Below are 12,638 nucleotides of genomic sequence, written 5' to 3'. Positions count from 1 at the left end.
TGTAGTAGCAGTGCCTCATTGAGTAAATGAAAAACTCAGAGGCTGCTGACCTGAAGGCACTAAGCAAGTAAATGGTACAGTTGGCGCTGGAATCCAGTTGCCTTGACTTTATGTTACTTAGCAGGGACGCTGTGTCAAACACTGAACAGTGAGCTGGAAGGCCGTTTTCTCTTGTCACACACTCTGATTCATTTCTTCCCCACCCTTTACTCAATCTCTTTATAAACCGTAGGTCTTTCTGGGTTTTCATCAGGTAACGTTTAGCATCATAGCCTAAGGATGTCAGGTTTTCAAGAACTTCTAAGTGACTTAATATGTTTGTTTATGTTTTTAAAAAAATTAAATTCAGAAGATATGCTGACGCTCCTAAGGACTATAAAGCTTTTTAAGGAGTGGTTTTTGCATTTAAGGGCTTCCCTGGTGGCTGAGCGGTAGAGAGAGAATCCGCCTGCAATGCAGAAGACTCAGGTTCGATCCCTGGGTAGGGAAGATCCCCTGGAGAAGGAAATGGCAACTCACTTCAGTATTCTTGCCTGGGAAATTTGCCAGTCCATGGGATCACGAAAGAGTCAGACAGACTGGCCACTAAACAACAACAGCAAAGGGCTAAGAACATCTAAAAGAGGGAGTGAATATCTTTGGGGCAGAGCAAGAAAGGTAATCCAGAAAGAAAAACAAAACCTGTGGAGGATTTGCAGTTTTGAGTGGATATCTAAGACTGGCAAAATGTTGAAAATATTGGGAGGAATGCTTCTTAGGAATATGTTTGCGCTAAGGTGTCAGTGAAATGAATCCTAAAGATACTTTCCCGCTTGGCCGGGTTGTGGGTACTGTGAATAACCTGAGAAGGTGAAGAGACAGGGTTGTTGCTGTCTGGTCTGTGGGGGCTCTTAAATGCCTAGCTGAGAAGTGTTGCTTTTTAAGGAAAGTAGAGCAGATGCGTTAAAAGGTTTTGACCTGTTAAGTAACTCAGTCAGAGATATGATTTTTTTAAAAAAAGGTTTATCTGACAACAGTGTGGGGTGGAGTCTTGGAAGCTGTGAAACAAGCTTGGAGGGCTAGGGTAGATGAGGGATACAGAAGATCTGAACTAGAAAATGGGAAGAAAAGACATAGAGAATGTAGAGTTGACAGTTTGAAAATTGATTGCTTATCGTGGTGGTGACGGTGGCGGTGCTGGTGGTGAGGAAGAGAGGGGAGTGAAAAATGATGGGACACAATCGTGGTGCTATTCATAAACATTTAAGAACATCTGGAAAAGACAATTAACATTGGGTATGTCAAGTGTTGACCTGGGATTTAGGAGAGAGGTTTGTATTTATGAGAGATTTATAATACTCCTACAGGTAAGCTAATCAAAACCTTGTGGGTAGATGATAAGACCCAGGGAGAAAGTGGGAGGCGAAGAAAAGGAAACCGCTGAGGACAGAATCTTGGATAGTAATCGCTCTCTCAAGGATAAGAGGAGGAATGAGTGATAACATACCAGCTAATGGTTACACGCTGCTTACTGTGAGCTAGGCCTGATTTCAAGTGCTTTTCATAAATGTATTCATTAGAGGTGAAAGAGCATACAGGTTAGTGTGCCGTCTTCCACAGAAGCAATTGTAGAGCAGTTGAGGCTCAGAACTGAGAAAGGGCTACTCACGTTTTGGGCAACTTGGGACTCCTTAGCAACTTGAACAGAAGCTAATTACAGTTTAGGGAGATGTGGGAGATGGAATGGAGGCAGAGTTGATTCTTGTTTTAAAAAACTTGGGGATGGGGGAGAAGTAATAGGCTCATACCTTGAAAGAGAGCAGAGTCATAGGACGGAGTTTTCTTGTATGGTACAGAATTTTCATGCAGGTAAAACTTAGGAAGGAACATTAGCATTGGAAGGTTAGACAATTTAAAAGACTGACCGGATTCAAAGGCTATAATCTTCTATGGCAGTGACTGAATTTTCCCAGTGAGAAGGTTGATTATTGAAGAGGAGACAGGGACAGAAGTGACGTGACTGTGGGGGCACACTAAAGCGTGTCTGGCCGTAAGGAGAGGGTGATAATGTGTTTTCAGTGTGGGCTCTCACATACTTTACCTCTGCAACCACTTTCTCTTTAAAAAAAAAAATTTATTTATTTATTGGGCTCTGCTGGGTCTTAGTTGCAGCGTGTGGGATCTAGTTTCCTGGCCAGGGTTCAAACCCAGACCCCCTGCGTTGGGAGCACTGAATCTTAGCCACCGAGGCCTTGCTGTGTATTAGGCAGTATGCACTGGAGATAAAAGTTAAGTAAGAGTTTTTCAAACTTAACTTCAACTCACAGTAAGAAATGTATTTTGTCATAACCCATTGTATATACATGTAACTAAGTTTCTCAAAATGATACTAATTGTTGTTTTGCTCAGTGGCCTCTGATATCTTCTGTTCTAATCTATTAAAGAACTTGTGTGGCTCACTGAATGTTTTATCCCTTTGTGGTGGATTGGGTCCTAATGTTTGGTAAACACTGAAGTAAGTACAGTTTTTGCCCCAGATGGATACGTAGAACTAGGAGGAGAGGACCTCTCTGTAGATGAAATGGTAAGGAATGAGCCTGTGATGCAGGAGACCAGGGCTCAGCCCCTGGTCTGAGGGGACTTCAGGGTTAGGAAGTTCCTCTGGAGAAGGGAGTGGCAGTCCACCCCAGTGTTCTTGCCTGGAGAATTCTATGGACAGGGAAGCCTAGTGGGCCACAGTCCATAGGGATCGCAAACAGTTGGACACAACTGAGCGACTAACGCACACAGAGGAGGAGAGGGGTGTGAACAAATGACGGTATGATGTGGAACCACAATAAATGGTAGGAATCCATTATGGGAGTCCAGCTGAAAGAGCAGTTAATTCTGCATTGTTGGGGTGGCAGTAGAATTTGGGGATGATTTTATAGCAGAAGCATCATTTAAGTCAGACAGTAAAGATGGAGTAGGATTTTTCCAAAGGGAAGAGATGATGAAGGTGATTACCAGTGCAGAGAACAGTAGGGGCAAACTTGAGGCATGGACATGATAGTAGCTTACAGCTGGTGCTTAGGGGGGATTATGCAAGATTCTGTCCCAGGTGCTAATGGGGATTTAGTCAAAGATAAAATAGTAAACACTGGATGGGGCCAGATTATTGCTTTCTAAAACTATGCCTAGGATTTTAGTATATAGTTTATTTTAGCAGGGGAGATTTTTGAGCAGGTAAGTGATGTGATGAGATTTGGGGCCTAGAAAACAGGCTGTAGCAGCTTTGTTAAGAACTGATAATGGAGGCCAGACTGGAGCCAGGGAAATGTAGTAATTACAGCAGCCGTGGCATCAGATTAGGTTGCGGTAAGATCAGTTACTTAGCCACCTGCAGGTTGCATTTCTCTAAAAAGAAATGGTGCTGACTCTTGTCATCACCTGTTAGATTGAGGAAGTGGAATGAAAACTGCTGCTCTGGACCTAACTGTTACAGTAGGAAATAATTAGTTGGCAAGTCCAAAAGACTTCCACTGGGAGAAAAGGACCTTGAAATTTTAGAGTTCCTGATACCAAGTTTTTAAGGAGGAAGATGTTCAGCAGTTTAGGGAATAGGTATTATTCCATGTCATCAGACTGGGAGAAAGAAGTCTCTAAAGACCTAGAAAGCCAAAAGGCAGTTTGGAGAGGGGATTGTAACTAGAAAAAAAGAGGAGGCCCCTGCAGGAACTGGCGTGCTCCCACTGAAAGCAGTCTAAACTCAGATTCTCAAAAAGAGAAGGGTGCATTGCTGAAAGTGAGTATATGAGGGTGACACCAGCTTTATTTATTTTTAAATCATTGAGATGGCATATAGTTGCTTGGCACCAGCTTTTAAGAATCATGCCAGGAGGGCCTTCTTGGTCATCCAGTGGCCAAGACATCACCTTCCGGCACAGGGGTTACAGATTCAATCCCTGGTCAGGGAGCTAAGATTCCGCATGCCTCTCACCCGAAAACCCAAACAGAAGCAATGGTCCACATTAAAAAAAAAAAAAAAAAGAACTGTAGGTAATAATTTAAAAAAAAAAGTTTCAGGAAAGCTAATGTGATCAAAGGTCAATCCTATAAGAATGAGGCAGCTTCATTACGTGGAGTGTGAAGGCAAGGAGGAGGGGGCAGCGGGGCAAATAGAGTGACCAGTGGGCGTTGCAAAGGGAAGTCCTTCATAGAGAGAGGGTTAGATGGGTCATTTAGCTCACTTCTCTTGCTTTAATTATGTTCCTTGGGCTGGAAGGAACTTGCATGTGAAATAGTGTTGAGGATCTTTGTGTCTTGGGGAGAGAATAAAGGAGATGGGCAAGATTTTGACTTTTTAATAAAGGACAGGTGAGTTATGTAAATCATAGACTAGTAACCTTGAGGTCAAATTTGGGCAAGTTTATAGATTATAGTGCACGTATATTTAAGAGTATGGTTTCTTGGTCAGGTTCCAGTTTTGCCAGTTTTTCACTGTTAGTTTGGGAAATGACTTGACTTAATCTAACTGTGAAATGAATTATGATAGTACTTCCTTAATAGTGAATGGAGAGGATTGAATGAGACAGCGTACAGAAAATCTTAGTACAGTTTGACACACAAGCATTTAGTAAGGGTAGCTGCTAACGATAAATGCAAGTTTGAGTACTTGAAAGAATTGATAAGCCAGCATGAGTTCAAGTTTAGAAAACTCATTAAATTTCTTTATGTGTTTCAAATTAACATATACAGTAAATATTTATCACAGCAGTGGAAACAATGCAAGTGTTGTTTAGTCACTAAATCGTGTCTGGCTCTGAGACCCCATGGACTGTAGCCCACCAGGCTCCTCTGTCCATGGAATTCTCCAGGCCAGAATACTAGAAGGGGTTGCCATTTCCTTCTCTGGGGGAGCTTTCCAACCCAGGGATCAAACACACGTCTCCTGCATTTGCAGGCAGACTCTTTAACGCTGACCAACCTGGGAAGCCTATTCCTACACATTAAGAGATGACAGAGCTAATGATTTTTAATGCATTCATGTTAGGTACACACACACAGTATAGAATTTTAACTATTAAATGCTTATTTATTTGTTTATGTCTTTATTTGCCATGGTACGTGGGATCTTCATCCCCGACCAGGGATTGAGCTTCTGTCCTCTGAGTGAAGTGTGGAGTCCTAACTTCTGGGCCACCAGAGAATTTGCTATAAATGATTATTTTTTTTAAAGTGATCTTTTTTCCCCCTGCCTCCTCCTTTCTTTGTTGATAATCCCATGTATCTCCTTCCATATTTTTCTCTCTGCATATTTGTATGTGTGTATATACACATGTTAACAAAAAAATGAGATTGGATTATATATACTTTGTGTCTTTTTTTCACTTAAGTAGCACACATAAAAATTCTCAAGAGAATGAGTGTAATTTATCCATATTTGCCTGGGAAGTCCCATGGACCAAGGAGCCTGGCGGGTCACAAAAGAGTTGGACACGACTTAGTGACTACACGACCACGGTCCATCTTTGAATACAGCAGTTCATTCATTCCACTAATAGGCGTTTACCTTGTTTCCAGTTGGCGGGCAGGAGTTGTTTTTTTTTTTTTGCAATCAAGAGCAATACTTTAAAAACCCTTGTTCTTACATACCATTGTTGTGTTTAGGTTTCCAGTTGTAGGGTTATTGAGATGAGGGATATTTTTGCTTTTAATAGATGTTGTCAGATTCCTTTTCCAAACTGCTGTAAAAATTCCCATTTTTATAGACAGTGACTGAAAATATTCCTTTATTCACATTCTGCCCCCAGCAGGTGCGCTGTCTAAATTTTCCTGTCTGATGGATGAAAGTGGCATCTCATGTTTCATTTGATTTACATTTCTCTGAATTTGATGTTTTCCTTTGTTTAGAGGCCATCTTATTTCTTCTTGTTTATTCATATTCTTTAGCCTTTCTTTTTGATTGGTTTTCCTTACTGTTTTATAGACTTGCTTTATAGTATAGATACCAACTCTCATCCATCATCTACATTGCCAGTTTTTGTAAATCTCTTGTTTATGGGACCTTGTGCCTTGCAAAATGTTCCAGTTTTTATGTAATCAGATGTATTTCTCTTCTTTTGGTTTTCTAATTTCGTTAAAATCTTCCCCACTGTATATTATACATGGAATCTCTCAAATTTTTTTCTAAAATTTTTGATTTTAAAAATCACTAATTTACCTGAAATTTGTTTTTATATGTGATATGGGAGAGGAATCAGAGCTGTTTTTTTTTTTTTTCAGATGGATAGTTAGTTGTCCATCCATATAAAATAAATTCTCCACTAAATTGAAATGTCATTTTCATCATATATCAGCAGCCTTGCAGTTCATTTAGAATTGCTTTTACATTTGTCTTTAATCCATCTGGAATTGCATAAGATTTATCAGTTTTTGGAGAAAGCCATTAAGCTTTTCTACCCCAGAATGCATTGTAGATTGCCTTTTCACTTATTCGTATTTTACGGTCTTAAATAAGATTTTATAGTTTTCTTCTTTATACATGGCATGTCTTATTACATTTTTCCTTAAATATGTAATAACCACTGTGAATGGAATTTTCCCCTTCATTTTCATTTCTCGATATTAATTGCCAATGTAGAGAAAAGCAATTAATGTTTGAATGTTTTCCTGATATAAAACCACCTTGCCTTATTTTCTTACTAATTTGGTGGTGGTTTTTTAAATTAAAATTTCTTCTGTTTTCTAGATAGTGATACCAGAAAAGAAAAATAGTGTTATTTCCTATATTAATGTTTAAACCAATAGTTTCATTTTCTCATTTCATTGGCTATTATTAGAATGAGCTATTGAGTTTTAGCAAATATTTTTCAATATCTACTCACAGGATTGTATGACTTAAACATTCTTGATGAGGGATATACATTCGAATGCATTGTGCTATTTGTTCCTTTGGAACGAGTTTGGAGTGGGCCTGTTCTTCCCCCTCCCCACTCCCCTTGCTATATACCATTATGCCTTCTTATATGGTAGAATAATAAGCTCAAGATTTGTTGTGTTTGGAATTTGATTATAGTTATTTACGTTGCTAGAAATTACTTTTCTGTAGAATTTATAGGTGATTCATAAACCTTGTACCATTTATGTTCTTAAGTGAAAGAGACTTGTTTCCTTTTTCACCCATCTGTATCAGGTTTTGTTATTGTCTGTGTTGGTTTTGTAAGACACTGCTCTGTGTATTTTTTCTGCTTAGAAATAGCTTGAATAACATTATAATTATTTTTTTGCCTTGAGATTTAGAGGAATAAACCATTAAAAAAACCATATGGCTCGTAAAACCATCCATATGCTGTCATTTTTTTTTAATATTAAACATTAAAAAAAAATTTATTTTAATGACAGGTCTTTAACAACTTTTAGGTGTGTTCTTTCCTCATTGACACAGTCAAGAATTTTTCTTCTGTAATCAGTTCTGGAAATATGTCTTTTGTTGCAAGAGTCATTCATGTTTTTTGAATTATCAAGTGACGTTAAATCCGACTAGGGTTTATTTCTCCTTGGCAACTGTATTTGGGCTTTTTCCCTCCGCTCCATGGTCTTTAAAACCGAGCCCAAGAATCTGATTGTAACAGAATATTAAATGTTAGATGGTGGGAGATGGAGAATGTAAAAATGGCCTTGAACCTCTGGGGGAAGTGGCTTTGTGCTACCATAACCATACTTGACAGCATTCTTGCTCGAGTTCCTCAACCAAAGTGGCTCAGATGAACTTAGTCTTTTTGTATATCACTTTCTCTTGTATTCCTTTAGATTCCTTGTTATCATCCTATTAACTAGGATGACCTTCAGAAAGGCTTCCCAGGTAGCGCTAGTAGTAGAGAACCTGCCTGCCAGTGTGGTTGGGTCCCTGGGCTGGGAAGATCCCTTGGAGACGGATCCAGTCTTCTTGCCTGGAGAATCCGTGGATGAGAGGAGCATCGCGGGCAGTGGTCGATGGGGTTGCGAAGAGTTGGAAACGACTGAAGTGACTTAGCGCACAGCACGCAGACCTTCAGAAAACGGGAAAAAAACCCATCCAGTGCATAAAACCAAAGTACAAAATCAGGAGTAGTCTGTGTTGAAGCATAATCATACATTAAAATGGTCCAAGGATTCTGGATTCTCTCAGAATCTTTTTTGTTGTTGTTTTTGACCACTCTTCAAGGCTTGCAGGATTTCAGTTCCCAGACCAGGGGATGGAACCCATGCCCCCTGCAGTGGAAGCACTTAGTCAGAATCACTGGGACCCCCAGGGAAGTCCTTTCAGAATCTTAAATACAGCTTTCCTTTCTCTGAACACACCAAGTCATGCTCTGCTCCTTCCTGAGTGCTTCATCTTTTTAGATGGTGGTTTTTTGTTTTGTTTCTAATTTTTAAGTGAATATTCCTTTTCTCTCTCTCTCTCTTTTTTTTTTTTTTGGTATATGAAAATTTATTACTACCGTGCTTTCATCATCAAAATTTATGATCTTGGTCTTTCCTTCTTGCCTTTGTATAAAGCCAAAAGAGAGACATTGGCTACTTTGACAACCTTAAAGTGGACTCCAGGAATGTCACCAACAGCGTGACCTTTGCGACCAAATCCAGCAACCAGAACGTCATCATTTTCCTCAAAAAAATTCAAGCAACCATCATTGGGTACAAAAACAGTGATTTTTTTTTACCATTCTTGGTTGGCTGAACCCTGACACACTTCCTGATGGCAGAATTTGGCTGTTTGGCTTCAACTCCTACTTTTTCCAGCACAATTCCCTTGACGTGAGAAGCGCCACCAAAAGGGCTGGCCTTCAGGGCTGTGCCCAAATGGGCTTTCTTGTACTGTTTATTATGCCACCTCTGGTTGCGTCGCTGGCTACGGGGCTTCCTGGCAGTACAAAGGCCGCAACATCTGCCCATCCTGCCGGCACCATGGGCCTGAGTGAAAGAGAGAGGAAGCGCAGGAAGGTCCTTTTTTCTCTTAATCATGTGAATATAGATCTTGGTTATTGCTTTGGAAAGATATATAGGATATTTTGTTCATCAGTTCAGTTGCTCAGTCATGGCTGACTCTTTGCGACCCTATGAGCTGCAGCACGCCAGGCTTTCCTGTCCATCACCAACTCCTGGAGCCCACCCAAACTCATGTCCCTTGAGTCGGTGATGCCATCCAACCATCTCACCCTCTGTTCTCCCCTTCTTCTCCTGCCCTCAATCTTTCCCAGCATCAGGGTCTTTTCAAGTGAGTCAGCTCTTCGCATCAGGTGGCTAAAGTACTGGAGTTTCAGCTTCAGCATCGACCTTCCAATGAACACCCAGGACTGATCTCCTTTAGGATGGACTGGTTGGATCTCCTTGCAGTCCAAGGGACTCTTAAGAGTCTTCTCTAGCACCACAGTTCAAAAGCACCAATTCTTTGGCGCTCAGCTTTCTTCACCGTCCAACTCTCACATCCATACATGACTACTGGAAAAATCATAGCCTTGACTAGATGGACGTTTGTTGGCAAAGTAATGTCTCTGCTTCTTAATATGCTATCTAGGTTGGTCATAACTTTCCTTCCAAGGAGTAAGCGTCTTTTAATTTCATGGGTGCAGTCACCATCTGCAGTGATTTTGGAGCCCCCCCAAAATAAACTCTGACACTGTTCCCACTGTTTCCCCATCTGTTTGCCATGAACTGATGGGACCAGATGCCATGATCTTAGTTTTCTAAGATCACATTTCTGAATGTTGAGCTTTAAGCCAACTTTTTCACTCTCCTCTTTCACTTTCATCTCTTTAGTTCTTCTTCACTTTCTGCCTTAAGGGTGGTGTCATCTGCATATCTGAGGTTATTGATATTTTTCCCGGCAATCTTGATTCCAGCTTGTGCTTCCTCCAGCCCAGCGTTTCTCATGAGGTACTCTGCATATAAGTTAAAAAGGCAGGATGACAGTATACAGCCTTGACGTACTCCTTTTCCTATTTGGAACCAGTCTGTTGTTCCATGTCCAGTTCTAACTGTTGCTTCCTGACCTGCATACAGGTTTTTCAAGAGGCAGGTCAGGTGGTCTGGTATTCGATCTCTTTCAGAATTTTCCACAGTTTGTTGTGATCACCCAGTCAAAGGCTTTGGCATAGTCAATAAAGCAGAAATAGATGGTTTTCTGGAACTCTCTTGCTTTTCAGTGATCCAGCAGATGTTGGCAATTTGATCTCTGGTTCCTCTGCCTTTTCTAAAACCAGCTTGAACATCTGGAAGTTCATGGTTCACATGTTGCTGAAGCCTGGCTTGGAGAATTTTGAGCATTATTTTACTAGCGTGTGAGATGAGTGCAATTGTGTGGTAGTTTGAGCATTCTTTGACATTTCCTTTCTTTGGAATTGGAATGAAAACTGATCTTTTCCAGTCCTGTGGCCACTGCTGAGTTTTCCAAATTTGCTGGCATATTGAATGCAGCACTTTCACAGCATCATCATTTACGATTTGAAAGACCTCAACTGGAATTCATCACCTCCACTAGCTTTGTTTGTAGTGATGCTTCCTAAGGCCCACTTCACATTCCAGGATGTCTGGCTCTAGGTGAATAATCACACCATCGTGATTAACTGGGTTGTGAAGATCTTTTTTGTACAGTTCTTCTGTGTATTCTTGCCACCTGTTCTTAATATCTTCTGCTTCTATCAGGTCCATACCATTTCTGCCCTTTATTGAGCCCATCTTTGCATGAAATGTTCCCTTGGTATCTCTAATTTTCTTGAAGAGATCTCTAGTCTTTTCCATTCTATTGTTTTCCTCTATTTCTTTGCATTGATCACTGAGAAAGGCTTTCTTATCTCTCCTTGCTATTCTTTGGAACTCTACATTCAAATTGGTATATATTCCTTTTCTTTGCTTTTCGCTTCTCTTCTTTTCTCAGCTATTTGTAATGCCTCTCAGACAGCCATTTTGCTTTTTTGCATTTCTTTTTCCTGGGGATGGTCTTGATTCCTGTCTCCTGTACAATGTCACGAACCTCTGTCCATAGTTGATCAGGCAGTCTATCTATCAGATCTAGTCCCTTAAATCTATTTGTCACTTCCACTGTATAATCATAAGGGGTTTGATTTAGGTCATACCTGAATGGTTTAGTGGTTTTCCCCACTTTCCTCAATTTGAGTCTGAATTTGGCAATAAGGAGTTTATGGTCTGAGCCACAGTCAGCTCCCAGTCTTGTTTTTGCTGACTGTATAGAGCTTCTCCATCTTTGACAGCAAAGAATGTAATCAGTCTGATTTCTGTGTTGGCCATCTGGTGATGTTCATGTGTAAAGTCTTCTCTTGTTCATAATGCATATTAATTTAATACATAATATTATGTGTATTAGGTTCATACAAATGTAACTGTAGTTTCAGACCATGAATTTTAAATCATTATAACTAGGCTCAAATACATCTTTATTAATCAAAATAGGAACCATTACAATCACACAGTTTTGCCAATGAGAAATAAGTTTGTTTATTCCTGTAGCGTAAAAATCCATGCTTTGGTATTTGATGGACTCTTGAAAAGCTTTTTCTGCCTCCTGCTGGTTGTGGAAGTGTTTTCCCTGCAAAAAGTTGTTGAGATACTTGAAGAAGTGGTAGTGGGTTGGTGGGAGGTAAGGTGAATATGACTGATGAGGCAAAACTTTGTAGCCCAATTCATTCAACATTTTAAGTGTTGGTTGTGTGATGTGCGATCAAGTGTTGTCACGGAGAAGAATTGGGCCCTTTATGTTGACCAGTGCCAGCTGCAGGCTTGGAGATTTTGGTGCATCTCATCGATTTGCTGAGCATACTTCTCAGATGTAATGGTTTCACCAGGATTCAGAAAGCTGTAGTGGGTCAGATGGGCAGGAGACCACCAAACAGTGACCATGACCTTTCCTGGGTGCAAGTAGGCTTTGGCAAGTGCTTTGGAGCTTCTTAGTCCAGCCACTGAGCTGGTCGTTGCCCCTTGTCCTATGAAATCCACTTTTTATCGCACATCACAATTCGAGAAATGGTTTGTTGTTGTGTAGAGGAAGGGAAGACAGTTCAAAATGATTGGGTTTTATTTGCGTTCCCCTTATGAGGCTGCAAAAAGCTTGTCAAGCTTTTTTATCTTTGCTATTCGCTTCAAATGCTGGACGACTGTCGTCGTTGAGCTCTTTGGCAACTTCAGCTTCGATGATCTTCTAAGTTGGTGCTTGTCAGCTTCCGATGGCCCGCCACTGTGCTCCTCATCTTCAAGGCTCTCATCTTCCTTTGCAGAACTTCTTGAACCACCGCTGGCCTTGTATGTCCACCAGTAGTTCCTGGGCCAAATGGACTGTTGATGTTGTGAGTTGTCTTTGCTGCTTTACGAACTTGAATGAGAAGATTGCTAAAATTTACTTTTTGTCTAGCATCATTTCCCAAGTTTAAAATAAATATGAAATAAACAGTAAGTAATAAGTCATTAGCAACAAACAAAGCAAGAAATGTGCATTAAAATGATGTATAACATAACCATATTTAAGAATGTATTCCAGTATCAAATGCAAAGTTCAGCAGTTCTAAACTGCAGTTACTTTTGCACCAACCTAATAGTATTTTATTTAGGAAACAAGCCTTAAGTATGTTAATGTTTCTATAAGCATACAGAAGTATATGGAAGCTTTTACCTTGGTGAGTGGGAGT

General features: G+C 40.3%; 1 protein-coding gene across 5 annotated transcripts in view; it reads left to right on the top strand.

The window, feature by feature from the left end:
• Window positions 1–12,638, top strand: part of RBBP5 (RB binding protein 5, histone lysine methyltransferase complex subunit) — a 39,608-nt gene that overhangs the window by 510 nt on the left and 26,460 nt on the right. The window contains exon 2 of one of the 5 annotated variants that reach the window (XM_061159902.1): window positions 12,231–12,299. The exons of the other annotated variants lie outside the window; for them this stretch is intronic. The gene's annotated coding sequence lies outside the window, so the exon portion shown is untranslated. The remainder of the gene's footprint in view (window positions 1–12,230; window positions 12,300–12,638) is intronic. 5 annotated transcript variants of the gene reach the window in all.

The sequence above is a fragment of the Dama dama genome, chromosome 14 (assembly GCF_033118175.1).
Source record: "Dama dama isolate Ldn47 chromosome 14, ASM3311817v1, whole genome shotgun sequence".
Classification (NCBI taxonomy): domain Eukaryota; kingdom Metazoa; phylum Chordata; class Mammalia; order Artiodactyla; family Cervidae; genus Dama; species Dama dama.
Note: the sequence above shows the minus strand (reverse complement) of the source record. Positions and strands in the feature narration are given on the sequence as shown.